This window comes from Rhinolophus ferrumequinum, chromosome 15, assembly GCF_004115265.2.
Source record: "Rhinolophus ferrumequinum isolate MPI-CBG mRhiFer1 chromosome 15, mRhiFer1_v1.p, whole genome shotgun sequence".
NCBI classification, from domain to species: Eukaryota; Metazoa; Chordata; class Mammalia; order Chiroptera; family Rhinolophidae; genus Rhinolophus; species Rhinolophus ferrumequinum.
In genome coordinates, this window is record NC_046298.1 from 26,874,797 (window position 1) to 26,894,327 (window position 19,531).

The 19,531-nt window shown below is 43.8% G+C and overlaps 1 protein-coding gene across 1 annotated transcript in view; it reads right to left on the reverse strand.

The window, feature by feature from the left end:
- Window positions 1-19,531, reverse strand: part of CDYL2 (chromodomain Y like 2) — a 164,562-nt gene that overhangs the window by 28,990 nt on the left and 116,041 nt on the right. The gene's annotated exons all lie outside the window — the stretch shown is intronic.

The window sequence follows — 19,531 nt, forward strand, 5'->3', positions numbered from 1 at the left end:
GCTTCAGCTGGAACACCTTCAGGAAAAAGGAAATGCTGCTTTTAAAATGTATGGCCACACACACATACACACACAAAACCTGCAGCTTTATTCATAACCACCAAAACTTGGAAGCAACCAATATATCCTTTAGTAGGTGAATGGATAAACAAACTGTGGTCCATTCATACAATGGAATATTATTCAGCGATAAAAAGAAGTTAGTTTTCAAGTCACGATAATACATGAATGAATCTTACATGCATATTGCTAAGTGAAAAAAGCTAGTCTGACAATAGTTTAGTGGTTACCAGAGGGTAAGGGGGGTGAGGGGTGGGAGATGAGGGTAAGGGGGATCAAATATATGGTGATGGAAGGAGAACTGACTCCGGGTGGTGAACACACAATGGAATTTATAGATGATGTATTACAGAATTGTACACCTGAAATCTATGTAATTTTACTAACAATTGTCACCCCAATAAATTTAAAAAAAAAAAAAAGCTAGTCTGAAAAGGCTACCCATTGCATGATCCCAGTTATGTAACATTTCAGAAAAGGCAAAAGTATAGAAACAGTAAAAAATCAGTGGTTGTCAGGGGTTCAGGTGAAGTACGAGGAAGGTGGAAGAGGGGAAGCACAGGGAAATTTTTTAGGACAATGAAACTATTCTATATGATACTATAAAGGTGAATATGAGAAATTAAGTATTTGTTGAATCCCAAAGAACTTTACAGCACAGATAGTGTACCTTAAAAGTACGTAAACTTAAAAAAAAAATTGAAGAAACAGGAGGAATCCAAGGATGGAACGCAGCATGTGATCAAAGCATCTAACTGTATTATTACAAATGTATGAACAAGCTCACTGAAGGGGATGGGGGAAGGCGCTGACGTAAGAAACTTTTATTTTGTACAGGCAAAATAACCTGCACAGAAAAACCATATTCCAGTTGATAAAGTTGATTTCCACAGAGGCAGGTACAAGTTAGGAATATCAATACCAAAATACACCTATGCTGGAATTGCACAATTAAGTGCACGGCAGGTGGTAGCAACACGGTTTCTCACTGTTGGAGTGAGCATTCACAGATAAGCAAGGGGAGGAGGCTAGACTGATCCATGTGATAACGGATTAGAGTTCAAGACATTAATTTGAACTCGTGTTTCGTTTAATACAGATACAGAAGGTTACGTACAGAGATATGTGTAGATGACTGTATATATACAGGTTAGTATATATGTGTGTGTTTCCTTGCTCTGTCAGCTGAAAGGGTCCAGAATCAATGACATCCCAATAGAAGGGAGCACACCTAGGGCCCAGATTTGGGTTTCTGATACCATTCTCAATAAAAGTAACCAGCGCTCCCTGGAGAAATAGCAGATTCTAGGACTGGGGTAGGACACATATCAGATAAGCTTGCAGTGGCTGAAAGAAAGGAAGTACTAAATAAAATTTTAAAATAACCTTCACAATGACGGGGGTATGTCACAAGGACACACGAGCCAACTGAAAGAGGTCCCGATGGACAAGGGTGGAACAGTCTGAGCAACCAAATAGAGTAGTATTGCATTATAACTGAAAGGATAAAATAAAGATCCCTGAGGCCATACTGATACAAACAAGTACAGAATAAATGAATAAATGGGAGGGAAGAGACAATTCTCCCATGCACAAGAATTCCAGGTTATGCAGACACTCTGCCCTCAGGGAGGTGAAGCATAACTCCCACTCTCTACATGTGGGCTACACATAGTGACTTGCTGCCAAAGAAAGTACAATGTGGAAAGTTGGGGGGCATGGGGGAGAGTAACGTGACAGTAGTGAACGCTGACGAGGGCAAATGGAGAAGCCAAAGCCCCCACAGCCAGGTGATCAAGGTCAACATCGACAGTGATAAGTCATGGTGATGGCATGCGCCCTTGATTATGATGTAAGAAGGGCACTTCACCTCTGGGGTCGTCCTCTTAAAAGCCCTCATGAGCGCCAACATAAAACAAATCCAAATTGATAAGACATTCAACAAGATGCCTAATGAGTACACTTCAAAACTGTGAAGGTCATCAAAAATCGGGAAAGTCTGAGAAATGTCACAGAGGGACCAAAGGAGACATGAGGACTAAGTGTAATGTGGGGTCCTGGATGGGATCCCGGAACAGGCGTTAAATGAAAACCAAGGAAACCTGAGTACCGTCTGGACTTCAGGTCATAATAACATGTCGATTCTGGCTCCTCACTGTAACAAATGTACCATACCAACGTAAGATACCAACGACAGGCGCAGCTAGCTGACTGTGGGTATCATCTTCCCCTTTGCTCTGTAAATTGAAACCAGTTCAAACAGTGAAGTTGACTGTAAAGACTACATTTGAAAATCAAGTGAATAAAAATTCTTTACAAACACAGCACACTTCCCCGGCGATTCTGACAGGCAGGCAGGTCTGAGAACCTGGCCCAGTGGTTCTATGCTGGAGCATGCATCACGGTCCCCTGGAGAACTGTGAGAAACCAGCCTGCGGGGCCCGCCCCAGGCTGTGGCCACTGCTGCAGAGACCGGGGTTTGAGAACTAGGGCCCGACTACCCAGGGATTCACCTAGGTGTGAGCCGGCTTCCCCAAGCGCTGTGCTAGAAGGCTGAGGAAGGTCTGAAAATCTTGCTGAGTTCAGCATTTCTGCTGGGGGTGGGGGGCGGAGAAGGGGGATGTGACTCCCCACCCCCACCCCGTGCAGGATGGAGCTGCATCTCCAAGAGGCCCACCCTAAGCTGCAGTGATGTGGGAGGGCACAGGGAAACACAGAGAAGGACTACCTATTGGCTAAGAGTTGGCAGAATCTTTCCTTTTGTTTTTTGGTAGGGAAGGGAAAGAAATCACTATGGAGACTGAAATGCTGCATCCCAACCTGAAGCTGGTCCCCTGAGGCCAATCCTGGCACGCCCCCCCATCCCCTCCCTAGGAATATTACTATGTGGACAGAGTGGACCTGCCCTGGTTGTGAATGGTCAGAGAGCAAGTTATGAGGATCAGATGGCATAACATGTTTAAAGGACCCATGATATAGTAACTAAAGAGTAGCTGGTGTCTCTTACTCGCTTTGCAATCATTACAGCCTGGCTCAGCACAAAGGTATTCCAGTAATACTTTCTGTGTGAATCCTGTCTCTCCAACAACACTGTACGTGTTCTGAGGGCAGCGTCAACTGTCCCACACAATGCAGCTCAGCAGAATACCATACACCGAGAACTGTTCCTCGGCCTCTGGAGCCTCTGGGTGGACTCAGGTCCTTAAGTAGCAATAGGGGTCTTGGAATCTCAAGAAACAAGCCCAAGGCAGGGACCAGGAACTGCTTCCCTGGACCCCTCATCCCACCTGCGGGGGCCCTCGCAGGTGAGCACTCAGCCACGAAGGGGCACAGAGGTACAATGCCCATGCCATCCGACCGCTTCCAGAAAGCCTCCTCATCTCGTCCTTTTCCATTCCTCAAAGCAACGGGGCTTTGTCAAACACCACAATGCGGATAAAGTGATTCACTGAACTCCGGAAAGTAAGCAGGAGCATTTAATTAAAAGACTCGTGTAAAGGGAATTGTTTCTTCAGGGTTAACCTCAAAACCTCCTCGGAAGGGCTTCCTAATTGGAGCTGGCCACGGTTGCTGCAGCAGCCCAGGTAAATCCGTGCCGCGGTCCTGCCGGCAGAGGTTAGTGCATTACGGAAGCTGCTCTCAGCGGACACTGGCTCTCGCCCGGGAGAAGTCAGAAGCTCAAGGCTCTGGGACATCAGTGCTTTCAGGGCTGGGAAAGATCTGAATGAAATCCCCCTGCCCCCCACAGCAGCATCAAGGTGCTCAATAACAATTACACCGAGGAGGAGGACGTGAGGGTTACCAATTTTGAGCAGCTCTATGTATTGCCTCTAAATTTCTCAACAGTCCTGTGAAACCGCCATTGTGAGTCCATTTTGCAGATAAGGAAAAGTGAATAACTTGCTGGAAGCCACAAAGGTTTTGAATGGTTGAGCCAGAACTGAAGCCAGCTGTCTCTCATTAGATTCATACATTCATTCAAAATCTATTTATCACCTCCTATGGGCTAGCTATCATACTAGATGATGGAAACCCAACAAAAAGAGAAATAAGGTCCTTGCCCTCACGGAGCTTGCTTGGGGTGGGGGAGATGGAAAGTAAGCAAGTAAACTAATACCTAACATAATTACAGAGGGGAAAACCACAGGCTGACATGATAAAGAACAACAGGGGGAGGGGATCTCTGTGAATTCAAAGCCTTTTTCTCTATTAGGATGCTGGGCTAGGGTCTCCAATGGTGATTTGGAAGATGCACCATCTCCTGACCAAGGAAGGGAAAAGAGACTCCTTAGGGACTGAATTCATATCACTTCCATTTGGATTACATCCTGTCTTTGATTGTAAGTGGCTAAAATGGGTCCTGTGTTTTAGGAGATACAGAGCAAAGTCCCCCCCACCCCCACCCCCGAGCCCATCAGACTAAACCCACTCTGAGTTTCCCTCAAGGTCTCTCCTTCTGGGGCATCATACCCCCCAAAAGACAGCAACAAGCTTACAGGGAAGACGCCATGGGAAACAGAACATGCCAGAAGAATGGAAGTTGAGGACTTTACAGCCAGACAGTTATAAAAATCCCAGGCCTGCATTTGTTAATTGGGAGAAGCTAGGGAGTCACGTGAGCTCTTGAGCGTCAGTCTCCTTGATTATTAGCTGGGCTCAACAGTACCTGCTTTTCAGGGTTGTTTTGAGCTATTTTAATTAAAGACCTGATATGGGATTAGCAAGTGCCCGGCTCATCCTAGGCACTTCATAAATGTTAGCTGAAGAATAGCAAGACATTTCAAAACAGAGAAATTTAACTGATGAGTCCTCATCACGATGACTTGCCTGCTCCCAAACCCACACCTGCCCACTAAGCCTGAGGCCAAAATGGAGCATTCCAAGCAGACGGGACTGACCACCCTGCTGAGCCCAGCAGTCAGGGTGAAACCCAATGACAGCGCAGCGTCCAGACCTCCACACTCTCTCTCATGGGCTGCAAGACTGGGCAGCTCACTACTCACGCTGTGCCCCTACTTCCAGCATATGGAATGGGAGAAACCATATTCCTGCTTCAGAGGATTGTTGTGAAGAAAAGGAAATGATTTGTGCTACATTTCCAGAACACACGAAACTCCCCATCATGCTAGTTTCCTTCCTTCTATTCCCTTCAAACATTCTCGCCTTCCTTCCTTTGGAATACAAAGGAGCACTTGCCATTAAGAAGGTTCCACAAAATCACACTCTGACATAGCTCCTCTGCTCCAAACATGCAGATAAATGCTGGGCTCACAAACAAGATCCTCATCTGTGTGTGTGAGAGGCAGAGCATCAACACAAAGCAGTCAGTGGGGCTGCGAGCCAGAGTGGTGGGCAGAAAGTAGACTCAAGGGCAGCAGAGACTAAATCTCCCACGCAAGATGGGAGACGGGACCCAGGCCCACAGCCTGATACCAGGGGATGGCATGAGGCTCCTCCATGAAGGCAGAACAGGAACAAATCCAAGTGCTGCCCAAAGCTAAGGCTTTATTGGGAGCTCTGGGCCAGGTGGAGGCAAACACAAACTACTAGAGAGAAAGGGAGGGAGAGAAAGCAAAGAAAAACAAAACAAAGACTTCCAAAACATGAAGAAGATATCTAATGCTTAGAAACCTAGCCAATAAAATCAACACTTGTGACATGAATTACTCCAAATAAAATGAGTATCATGAAACAATCTGACAAGGACTTTAAAATGGAATGTCTAGAATGCTCAAAGTGAGAGGTACAAGGAAAACATTCATTAAAAATAAGCAAGAGATTCTCAAATAAAAGCAGACAGGAAACAAGAATGGGGGTAAGGTAAGCACTAATGACAGAGCAAATGACAATTAGGGGGGAAAAAATCACGTATCACAGATAAAAGACAAAGACCCCAAACTATAAAAAAAAAATTAAAGAATTAAAAAATAATTTTAAAATATGTAAACAATGAAGACAAAAAGACCAAAATGTCCTCCAAAACAATGGAAAGAAGCTATGATCAGACATCTCAAATATTACACATAAATAGCACTTAAACATAGGAAAAGATTTCAATTTTGCTCAGTGCAAATTAAAACTCATAATAAAATAAAAATTAAACTATACTGAGATACCATTTTTTACCCATCAACTTGGCAGAAATTCAAAATCTTGAAAGCATACTCTGCTAGAGAAGATGTGGGGAGTTGGGCATTCTCTAAATTGTTGGTAATATGCAAAGTGGTACAATTGCAATGTAAGGGAATTCGGCAATATCTGACAAAACCGTGCACTACTCTCAACCCAGCAATCCGACTTCTAGAAATTTAATGTGAAACAATGCCTCTAAACAAAAATATATGTGCATAAAATTATTTTATAATACTATTTACAACTGCAAAACATTGGAAACTACCTAAATATACAAACATGGTTTGGGGAAATGTATCCACATAGTGGAATACTATGCAGCTGTGAAAAAGAATGAGACCTATTTCTATGAACTAATATGGAGTGATTTCCAAAATACATCTTCACATGAAGAGAGGCAAGATGCAAAAGTATTTTACCTTTAGTGTAAGAAACAGAGGGAAACAGACAAATCTGCTTAATTTTTGCAAAAAACAAAATACAGGAAGAATAAACCAGAAAACAATGAACTCAGTTATTCACAGGTATCTGGCAAGGAGAAGGGTTGGAGAAGTGACACTTCTCTGAGTATATCTTTTTGTTTAATTTTGAAGTATGTTAAAGCATGTTAAGAAACTAAAATTGACAAGAATGGGGGAAAATAACTGAACACAAATATAAAGAAATTAATCTAATTGTATTTCAAATGAGTAACAGAAGTACACTGAAGGGTGGGAGAATCAATACAAATAACTTTTGGATGCAATATTATGATTATATACCCTCAAACAAATGTTGAACTTTTCTTACTGCATTTGCTTTTCATAATAGTAAGGGTGGAGCAATTCTAGTATTATTTTATGAGCAGTAGGGTGTTGAACAAATGAGTTAATGTGTGATGTTATGGAAAGACAGGGTTCTGTCTATGGAAGAGACATATAAATGTGGAACGGGAAGGCAAGGAAGAATGCAGTGGAATCAGAATGGAATTGGCGGTATCCGTATGAAGTCATGGTTCAAAAAATTTATATATATAAAATTACATATGTATATATAAAATATATATAACTATAAAAAATATGTATACATATTATTTCCAAGCTCTGTCAGCTGAAAGGGCTTATAAGAAAAAAAACTCTAATAGCAATGAGCACACTTACATCCCGGACATTGTTTTCTAAATACCAATCCCCACTAAAATAAACCAGGGCTCCTCAGAGAAATGGCTACTGCCAGGTCGGGGACAGGCAAGGTACATGTTGGACTGGAAAATCTTATTGGACCTGGGGGTGAGGAAGTGGTCAAAAGAATAACCAGGCATGTCAAAAGGATATATGAGTCAGTTCAAAGAGGCTCCCAATGGCCAAATCTGGAACAATTTGAAAATCAAAATAAGTAAGGGCAGTAAATGGATTATAAACTGTTGCATAAAATAAGAATCTTCAAGTCTACACTGATAAAAGATAGAGATGACAGAAAGACATACATACAGACAGACAGATAGATAGATGATGGGTAGGTAGGGAGAAGAAACAATGTCATATCAAGTATTTCAGTGGAGATGAATAACTTAAATCTAATCTTGAGGAAACATCAGACAAACCCAAAGGAAGGAACACTGTAAAATAACTGACTTGTAGTCTTCAAAAATGTCAGTGTCATTATAGACAATGGAAGATTAAGAAATTGTTCCAGATTGAAGGAGACTAAAGAGACAAGACAACTAAAGTCATCTTGGGATTCTGGACTGAATTCTATATTGGAGGAAAAAACTATCTAAAGGTCATTATTGAGATAAGAGAGAAAATTGGAATACGGACCACAGAATAAATAAAAGTATTCATCAATGCTAAATTTCTTGATGTTCGTAACTGTACTGTGTTGACTTAAGAGAATATCCTTTTTCTTAGAAAATATCCACACTGAATACTAAGGCGTAAAGGCATGATGCATGCAACCTACACATAAATGGTTCAGAAAAAAGAATAATTTGTATAATCATTTGTATATGTTATGAGTGCATATGTATGCGTGAGTCAATATTTACATACTCATGTACACACATACAGACACACACACACACACACAGACAAAGAGAAAGCAAACATGGCAAAAATGTTAAAAACTAGTAAATCTGCAAAGGGGTTCTTTACAGTTTCTATAAATCTGAAATTACTTCAAAACAAAAAAGTTAAATGTATCTTCAAAAAATACAAATATTCTGCAAATAAGAATCAAATCAATATTCCATAATTCTAGGAAAGGAATATTTGAAGAGATAATAGCTTAATGTTTTCCAGAACTTAAAAAAAGACAAGTTTTTAGTTTGAAAGAGTACTCTGAATATGAAGCAGGATAAAAGACAAATGGTAATAAAGCTGTATAATGTCATGTAAAAGAAAAGACCTTAAAATACAGCACAGAGAGGAAAATCACATTATCGAAAACAAATGACAGACTGATAGCAAAAGCAGTAACAGACGCCTAAAAAAATGACTACCATCAAAAGGCTGAGAGAAAATAACTGTCAACAAAGAATTTTATACCCAGCTAAAACAGCATTTAAAGGCCAAAGTAAATGGACATCTTCAAACACCCCAATACTATGAGAGTTTATCAAACACAGATTGTAAAAGAATTATAAAGGGAAATTTCACAAATCAAAAGGTTAATTCATAGGAAGACAAGATAAAAGAAACAAAGTTGATTTTTACAAATTTACTAAATATAATTACTGGCTGCAAAAATAATGTTTGGTGTTTAACAACATCGGGTAGACAAAATAAAAACAAGATGTTCAGTGAGAAATTAAAGCCAGGTAGGATCCTCCTTGCTATAGGAGGGTCCTCCTTGCTTCAATAGGAGGATATCATATTTGTTAGAGAGAAAAAAATTATAGTTAAGTGTGTATGCTAAAATTTAAGATACAAATATAATCTATAGCCAGATTCCAAACAGGCCCAGGAAGAGGGAATATAGAAAATGTATCAATTCAATTTAAAAAGCATGAAAAGGTCAGGGGATGGGGATGGGAGAGGAGCAGAATTATAAAGAGAATTATAAAAAGAAAACAGAGAAACAGAATTATAAAAAGAAATAACATAAAAAGAAAACATAAAAATAGGAGAAAAATCCAAATATATTAATAATCACATCAATCTGAACAGATTAAACTCATATATTGAGAGACAGAGATAATCAGATTAGACAAAAAAATAAAGGATCCAGGTGTATTAAAGATTCCCTTAAGGACAGACTCTTAAAGCCAGAAAAAGGCACCTCAATTCAGCCAATGGGAGAAGGAAACCTGCCCAACTCACCAAGAAATGGCAGAATGACTCCGAAAGTGTCAAGAAATGGTGCATAGTTTTAAATGTGCAGCAAGAAAAGGTCTATCAGAAAATGCACTGGAGTTTGTAAAAGACACGAGAGAAACAGAAACAAAACCTGTTATCTGAAAGAGAAGGGGAAGCTGCCAGGGGACTAGGGGTCAGCTTTCTAGGCGGATGGAAGGTAAAGGGCTGAAGGACACCCCAGCAGACTGGATAGATGAGAGGGGTAGACCACAGAACACTTCTGCCATGCAGCTTCAGGTTTCAGGAAACACGGCCACTCAATACAGGGTCCATGCCCATGTACTCCACTAAGAACATGTCAAACCCCAGGCACAGAGGAGTGCCAGGCTTCCTCTGGACAGTGGGGAAGGAAGGAAATGCTTAGACATTACCAAAGGATACCATCCCCAGTTGGGGGATGCGTTATCCTGCTGGTTCCACACTTCTACAGTCTTTCTCTGATTATCATGGGCAGCTGGACTAGGAGCGAGACTCACCTGCCCAGAACAATCTGGGGGATATTCTGCTTTTCTTCCTAAGAGCCCAGGTTTTGCTGAAAAAGCAGAAAAAAAAAATTCGGGCACTACACCTGGTCCCAGTGTCACATGATGATCATTATTCTGCATTATTATCGTCTCTACACCTGCTTGATGCCCCCACCAGACTGTGGACTCTTTGGGGACAAGCCTGAGAGTTATTCACCTTTGTGTCTGCGGGACTGAGCACAGTGCCTGGAAGACAGAAACTGCTCAACAGAGTGTTCATGAAGTGAATAAATGAGTGAATAACAAATGGAGGAAACTAATGGAGCAACCTCATCATACCACGTGCCAACCCTGTAACTATCACTCTTAATGTTCGGGTGCATTCCATACTTATTTCTCAATGTGTCAGTCAGACTCCCAAACCTTTGTATTAGCCCCGTGCATGAAAACACTGGTTTTCTGAAATCAGTTTGATCTCATACCTAGAGGACTTGTCCTTATATAACACCTGGCCCTTCTGCCTCACAACAGCCAAGTGAGATCTCACCCCTCCTAGACGCTCGGGGAGAGAACACTGTGTGAGTGCTATGAAGTTTTCTTCCCTTGTGAAGAAAATAGTAACACCTTTGGTGTTACTGTAGGCATCAGAACACAGAAGGAAGCTGCAATACCCGAGTCTTTCTCTCTCCTGAAACACCCTTCTTCTCTTGCCCATCTGGTAAAAGCCCTTTCATCCTTTGTACTGCGGTTCCCCTGTTACCTGCTTAGGAATACTTCCAGAGCAGCTCATCCCTCTTCTCGTGGCTGTGCATCCTCCTTTTTTTCACAGCCTTTACTGCATCTTCCTCCATCCATTCACCATGTTATTTGTGAGCGTCTACAACATGCCTGGCCCCTGGGATACGCTGATGGGCAGAAATAGGGATGGATCCTGCCCTCAAAAGCTTACAGTCTGATTCAGTGCTGCCCAACAGGATACCCTGCAACGATGGATGTGTTCTATATCTGCAATGCCCAACACAGTAGCCACGTATGACTGTTGAAATTTTTACAGTTTAATTTCAATTAATTTAAATCTAGCTTTCACCTCCTGTGGCTGGTCGCTCCCATACCTGACAGTGCAGGTAATCATTCTATAGGAAAATTATCTTGCATACCTTGCAAAGCCTCACATACCTTTTCTTATATGTCTGACTCCCTCCTCACCCTCAGACAGATTCTTAAAGGCAAGGGCTACGTCAGTCATTCCTATGTCTTCCCAAACAGTGCAGCCCAGCACACAGAAGGGGCTTAATCATTGCTGAATAAGTGAATGAGCCGATAAACAAACAAATGCTAGATGCATCATGGAGGACTTACCACCTGAGCAAAAGAGGGAGCGTGAGGGGGTGAAGCCAGAAAGCAGGATAAGGAGAGTGAGATGGATCTGCCGCTAGCCCCATAAAAAGACCAAGTGCCAGGCGTTTCCCTCCCGTCCATTCTCCCCAGCATTCCACGCAGGATCACTGCCTTGGGAAGCAGATACATCCGTAGACAGAGGGGAGGGCTGGGACCACCCGGAGGGCAATTCACACTGGAGTCCGGTGAGTTGCAAACTGTGGTGAAGGGTTGGGTAGGCTTTAAAGAAGCAAAAGAGGAGACGCGTTGGTTCCTCAGTTGAGTAAAACCATCACGTTGTTGACTGCGGGTTTAGAGTTTTCCAGCTGCAGTTCTTAGAAGAGAAAGTGATAGTTCTTGTGCCTGAGAACCATTTCCTGGTCTGTGGTTGACTCACCAAAGATACCTAAAGCGTGGTGGGCCGTGCAGAGAGTGTAAGACGGGAAGTACAAGGGTACGAAGTTCATGTGTCAAGACCCTTTGCACATCATAAGGAATGAGGTACTGCCATCAGATTCAGCAGATGGGAACAGCAGCTTATTTCAACAGTAGCACAGCTGAGTGGTCAGGATCTTTAGAGGTGAGGAGATAGGGTATGCTGACGTTGAAAAAAAACCCCAATCATGCCACCCCCTCATGTCAAGAGAATTCACAGTGCCTAACCTGCACCTGAACTCGGTAGTGGTACCACTACTTCAGGACTGCTCGTCGTCCCAGACCTTAACTACCACCACATACAGAATCTCTCATATTGGAGCCGGAGTCAACAGCAAAGCTCAAATGTACAGGTAGATCTTTAAACATCTTACTTAGCCATGTTAGCCGTCATCTGCCATGTTACATAATTAGGCCTCTTAAGAAAATCCACACAGTGTGAATTTCAAGAAAGTTTAGGTTCCAAGATTACTGAGAATTGCTAAGGGTGATGATCATACAGTTTACAATGCTTATTGTCAGATGTCTAAACAGCAGAGCAAAGCATGTATTAAAGATGCAAAAGAACATGATTAAAAAGACCTTTTTCCACAGGTCAAATTATGTCTTTTGTATTAAAACCCTCCAAAGCCATGCCGACCCTCAAAGCATTATTAGACCAGAATTCTGACCCACGGAGAAAGATCCCTTAGGGTCTTCAATGAATGAAGCCACCCCATTGAAAAGTCACTTTCTCATCTTACTCTGCTCACAAATGTTACCTTCTGGCCTCATCCTATTTTCCAACCTGAACCCCCATTCCTGCCCCTTAAACACCCTAATTTCCAGGACTGTTTGAGGTCCTCTAAAACTCTCTGCACTTTCTTGCTTCTGGACCATTGCTTCAGCTGTCCCTTTGGCCCAAAATGCCATTTCTGTTTACCTTCCCACATCAAATCCTCAAGGCCACCTGAAATGCTTCTCTTGCAGGGAACTGTCTCTTTCTCCCCAAGCGCCCGGGAACAGCCCACCCCTGGGGCCCCCAAGGCGGCCTGTCGCGGCCTCCTGAGTTCTCAGCACACTCAGCTTTGCAGCTGGTCACTTGGGACCACCTGATCCCTTAATTAGTTTAATTAGCTTCAAGTTCTTTGAAAGAGGAAACTAGTCATCTCTATATTCTCGGTTCCCAGCACACAGTGGGTACAAAGGAAAATCTGTCACTGAATTGTAGGAAAATAATGATCTCAAAAAGCTAAGGAAAAAAAGCAGGTTCCAACTAGGAGGTAGCTCTCTTCTGCATACCCAGATGACAACCTCCGTTAAGAATATGGGCCTGGAGCTAGACCCCTAGACCTGCATCCTCGAATAGCCACCTACCGATTCATAGATCACAGCCTAGGCAGGTTATTTGCCTCCGTATACCTTAGCTTCCTTGTCTGTAAAATGGGGAGAGAAAGAGACCCTACCTCCTAGGATTAACTGAGTTACCATGCTTAGAACAGGGTATGCTCATAGCAAGAGCTAAAACAATAAATGTCAGCTATTTTGACATGATATGGAAATTGTTGGTTTGTCTTTTCCCTATTTATTTTCTTTCTTCCCTAAATTGGAAGCATCTTGTCTTATTCATCAATAGATTTCCAGGATAAAGCACACAGTGACCCACTGCTAGGTACATAGCTGGCTTATAGTAGTCACTAAATGTTTGATGAAGAAATCATAAGCGCAGTTTATTGAAGATGTTTGAGGTAGATGTTATATATTTTCTATAAATCTTCTTAATAAAGTACAGTTCCTACTGTCTAGAACATTGTTCCTTTTCTTCTTTGCCTGAGCAAATTCTGTGTATCCTTCAGGTCTCAGACGAGATGCCACTTCCTCCTAGAAGTCCTCTCTCTAACCTCCTAATTCCAGTGGGTTCCACACTTCTGTAGGGCACTCCCACATCATGGTGGGCTGTGACATTTGGCTCCTTTCTGGTTTTCCCACAAGAGTGTGAGCTGGGCGAGGACAACAACCATCACTTACACACAGTAGCCTCAGCACCAAACACCAAGCCTGGCACACACCGGTGCTCAGTAAACCTGTGGCGAGTTGTTTCACCACCAAGTGATATGAGGGGTCACCAGTGGCAAGCCAGGCCAGCAAGGGGATGTCTTATCTAAACCCCAGGAACTCAGCACAGATCCACTACTCCCAATGTGGAGAAGTGGGAGACAACCGAGAACAGGGGCCAAAGGTGGAAAAAGCCACCAGGCAGAAAGAAAGGAAAGAACAAGCTTGGAGATGGGAACCTCCTACTCACTGTCACTGTCATCAAGATGGTGAGCAGAAGACTCAAGACTGACTTCTATTGAGGAAGGAAGTGACAGGGTCAGCCAATCTGCTGCCTGGAAAGGAGGCCTCCTGAATTCACCTTGCTGGCTTACACAAGCAGAATGAAAATTAATATCCCAGAGTCAGTCGATAGGAAAGCAACAGGGAGTATGGTGGCAGGGTAAGAAATCATGCCTTTTAGTAAAGCGACAGGGTCTAAGAAAGGGGAAGATGAGAAATGAACATTCACTCGGCACTGGCTGTGAGTCGGGAGCCATCATTTAATCCTGTGTGGTAGGTACCGTTATTCCCCTAGGACACAGGTGAAAACCGGGGCTCCAAAGGGGGTGAGACTTGCTAGAGTCACCAACTCAGCAAGAGACAGAGTGTGCACTTGAACTCACAGGCTATGTCTCCAAAGCCCACACTTGCTCTTTCCAGTTTCTTCCTCACCATGCTGCCTCCAAAGTTTACAGCAAGTTTAAAGGGGAAATCTCAAAATCCCCCCTGTAACTGGGACGATTCAGGAGTCCATTGCATTTCCTCTTCCTTAGTGAAGGACTACAGAAAATGCCACTCAAAATGAAACGCATTCGGCTGAAAAGGATCTGTAATAGCCTTGATGGAGGGCGGGGTGGGAAGATGAGCCCAGGCATTTAATTAAGAGCCGGGGAAACTGTGTGAATATTAAGGGAGGAGAAGCCTAGCAAGTCGGGCAATCATGGCAGATGGTGAAAACAACTGTCAGACAAGACAAGAGAAAGGGAATCCTTCAGCTGCTATTAAGAGCCCTGACAAAACATTAGCTCTCCATGACATGCTACCCAGAGCAGGGAGCGCAACGTGAGAATACAAGACAACCCGAGGTGGGAGGGTGATGCTGAGACGAGAGCGGTGGGAGGATCGGACAAATGTGAGGAGGATTCCCAGTGGGGCTCAGGGCCCACATCTTCAGGCCCGCAAAGCTCCTTGCTCTCTCTTTTGTCCGTTCATTCATTCACTCCCTCCTTCGGCAGCTATTTCTTAAGCACCTACTAGATGCCCGGCATTATTAGATGTTGGAGCTAGAACTGTGAGCAGACAGAGACCATCTCTTCCCTCATGGAGTTTGCAGTCTAGTGAAGGAGGCAGACATTATTCAAGTAATCAGGCTGTGAGCACTACAAACTGAGGTAAGTGCTGTCGGTGAAGAAACACGGTGCTTCGTGTGCAAACCAGACTGGAAGCTGACCTATAAGGGGAGTCGGGGAAGGTTTCCATGGGGCACTTGCTGCTGAAGCGAGCCATGAAGGAGGAGGAGAGAGTAACTACTCACATGAGGGCTGGCAGGGAGGGAACACACATGCAGAACCCAGAGAGATGGTGTGGGGAAGAGCGTGAGACAGGCCAGAGCAGGGAGGTTTTGCAGGCCGGGAAAGTGTGGACTGCATGAGGACTTCCTCGCCCCTTCCAGAAAGAATCCCAAAACACCCTCCTACTTCAGGCTCCATCTGTCTGGTTCTTAAGCTAGTGCTGAGGGCACAGGGAATTCCCTAGAGCTTCAGCTTCCCCTGCAAGGTGGAGTTGCATGGGTTGGGCTCCCATATTCTTTGTGATGTGGTATCATGCACCCACACGCTGACCGTGGCTCTCTGCCCCTGTGCATGCTGTCGTCGCTTCCCACCACCCCATTCATTCTGGCTCATGCTCTGTGACTCTGCTTGCTTATCACCTCCTCCAGGAAGCCCTCTCTGAACTCCCTTCCCAAGCTGGCTTAGGTGCCTCTGCCTATAGCTCCCTCAGGACCTCCTGTGTATCTCCATCATGGTATAAGGTATCGCAATGATTTGCCTAACCATTCAGTCACTCAATGAGTACTGGTTGAGTTAATGTATATAACAAAAAATTAATGTGTACAATACGTAAAGTGTTCTAAAAAAAACCAAATAGGAACATACAAAGACCCCATTAGAAAAATGGGTAAAGGATTGAAATAACAACAGCTAGTATTTATCAAATGTTTACCGTATGCCAGGTAGTATTCTAAGGGCTTTCTATGAATGAATTCACTTATTCTTTTCCCTAACCCCATGAGGTATGATTATAGCTGCATCTTATGAATGAAGAATTTGGCTCAGAGAGGCTAAGCAATTCGCCTGAAGCGATGTGGCCGAATGCCCTTGTCCACCCACCATACTGAGTGTCAACTCCTGCTACACTTGGCATGACTGTGCTTGGGCCACTCCCAGGGAAAGAAACACAAGTGGAAGGAACATAAGATAATGCTCACCCTTGGCTGTAAATGAAAATCAAAACAACAGAGGTTGCGAAAGCATGACGACGACTGGCCGTAGCCAGGGCTGGCGAGAGTATGTATGTATCTTTGGAAGCGCCTAAATGTCTATCAGAGAGATGACAGTTTATCTGCACACACACAAAGCCTGGGCCGCTAAAAAGGGGAAGCAGATCCACACGACTGACACAGACAGACTTTTAAGTTTAAAACAAGATGTTCTCACAACCTCCAGTGTCTATTCGGATGCCACCTTCTCAGTTGAGGCCTTGGATTCGTGTGTGTGTGTGTGTGTGTGTGTGTGTTTCATCCAAGGACCAGAGGAAAATCACTCAGGACCAGCGGGTCCACCTCCCTGGAACACCAAGTCAGAATCTTTGGGACCACTGAAGATGTTTGAAAGGAAGGCCCAGGGTTGCTGGAAAGGTTTGCTCGTTTGCCTAAATCCTTGAAGTGCCTTTTTTTCCTTTAGGAAAAGGAAACAAAACCTCTGACAGCTTCAGCATCTCCTGACCTGGCACCATGCCCCAACTCCTCCCCGAGGCACTCTGTGTCTGCCTCTCTGAGTCTCAGTTTCCCCACCTGGAAGCAAGGCCATTTATAGCTAACCTTGTTGTGTTGCTATGTTGTGAAGTTGCTAAGTCTGAGAAGTACTGAGGGGATTAAGTGATATCCAGGAAGTCAGGCACAAAGAGCGAGGCTTTGCCTCCAGAAGGGGCTCAGCACCGCCACTGTCATCATCATGAATTAAGACTGGCCTTAATTCATGGGGGCCAAGCTGTGGGCCTGGAGGTTTTCCCCAGTGAGGGGTTCACCAACGTGGGCAAACTGATTTTATTGTTTTGAGACTTCTGCAGACAATGTACCTCCTTACTGCTTGTGGGGGGGAGGCCTTCCACTCCCCTCCCCACTTTTAGTTCACCACTGATAAATAGCAACTTTGAAACCGTTTCTAAGGCCTTTTTTGAGGTAGAGAGAGAGGAAAACAATTTCTGAGCAGACAGGGAAAGTCATTAGTACACTTCCGAATCTTGACCGCAGTGGAGATTCCATCAGCCTCTTCCGGATGCCAAAATCAAATCCAGGATCGGGGACCCAACAAGGAGAGTCGATTTCCCCCTTGGATTTGCCATGGGTCAAGTTTACAGTCAGATTTTCCATCACAGTCTGTCACTTTCCACTCAGAGGTAGTGGCCAAGTTGGACCAGTCTTCACGTTACCACATAAAAGGGTTTTAAGTTCATTCATTAGCACAAGTCACTTACTTGCCTCACTTTAAAGACAAAACATAAGAAGCCCTTACTGAGGTTTTTGTTGTTGTTATTGGTTTGGAAAATGAACCCCTTTTGAAAAACTAAAAGGTTGGTCAAAGTCTGTTGGCTTGGGAGTGGGTGCGTGAAATGTGTGAAAAGAACAGCTGTAACCAGGGAACCGGATACCTGCATTAACAAGAGGCCGCAGAGTGGACACCCTCCATGGACTTTCGGAGTTTCACTAGGTGGCTTGGGGCCGCTGCCCATGACACCGAAGACACGTGGGCTGTCCTGAGCCCATTTCCCCTAGGCCTCTTCTGGGGACAAGCTGGGCATCTCCAGAAGCAGTAGTGATTCTAAAGGTCATGAACTGGGGTCACATTCGGGGCACGGAGTGAGAAGTTTCTGGCACAATCACAATTCTGAGGGAGTATCGAGGGGACTGTAACAAGCCCAGGAGGGTTAGTCAGGCCTGTAATGACTCTATCCTTAAGTGAACTGACCTGTAATTTTCCCTGCTCCTCCTCTCCTGTCTGGTTGGGAAATCCAGGTTATACTGGCCTCACCAAAGGAGGTGGGAGTGTTTTCTCTTATTCTGTTCTCTGCAACCATTTGGATAAGAGAGGGATTATCTGTTCTAGAATATATGGTAGACTTGACGATAAAACCATCCAGGCCTTGTGTGACTTCTTCCCTGCTTTCTCTGAGAGGTTTGTAACGGCTGATTTAATGATTTTTGTTAATGATTATTATTCTATTCAGGTTTTCTAGTCATCCTTGAGTCTGTTAAGTGATATTTTTCTAGGAGATTGACCATTTTATCCAGGTTTTCAAACTGAATGGCACAGAGTTAGTCATTGTATCTTGGGCTTGGAAGGAGTATATCCTTCCATGAATAAGAAAAAGGGTCCAAGAAGTGGCTCCTGCCCCACCAGCTCTTCCCGGCCCCCACTCAGGACATATGTGTGTCAGGGATCAGGGTTTAGGAACTGCCCTGTACTGCCTGGAACCAGCTGGGCAGTGATCCAGGGCCTGGCTCTGGAGTCCAATCGCCTGGATGTCTCTCTTGGTCCCACGCTGGGCACGTACAGCCTCCGTCTCTTCCGCTATAAAAGGAGCATCTCACCAGCTACCATTCAGGACTGCTATGAGGATCCCAAAAAGCACTGCGGAAACTCCAACGCCTCATTGCTGGGAAGTTCCCGTAATCTCAAGCTTTCAACTTACAAATTTTCATTTCACAAACTTTCAACTTATAAATTCTCGTGAATGCAGACTCAAGGTCCAGACCGAAGGTGCTTCAAATCTCCCCTAATACCACCCACTGGGATTCTCAAGCACCATCTGTCATTTTTGTCTCAACCGTCTTGGTACTTCTTTGTCTAGAGCAGTGGTTCTGAAAGTAAGTCTCTGGACCAGTCGCAGCATCTGGGAACTTGCTAGAAATGCAGATTCTCGGACTCTCCTCCACACTTACTGAATCAGAAACTCTGGGGGTTGGCACAGCAATCTGTGTGGGGCTTTTTTGTTGTTGTTGTTTATGTGTTTGTTTGTTTTCAATTTTAGCAATCTATGTTTTGAACCGCCCTCCAGGGGATTCTGATACTGAATTCATGTTCGAGAGACCTCGGTTCTTGAAAGTCACAGGCATTTCCCGTGCCTGTGCTCAGTTCTAAAGTGATTTTAAAACATGGTTACTCTATTCTGTCCAATAAAGGGGAAAAAAACGATAATCATGTTGAAACAGTGAGTAGAATGAGATAAACAAACATTATAGAAGTGAAAGCTGAGAGGATTTTGAAAGATCAATGGAGAGAAAACAGCAAATGTTGCATGTTTGTGTGAAAATGACTCATTCGATGATAGGAACAATTCCGAAAACACTGAATCAAGCAGTATCTGAGATGC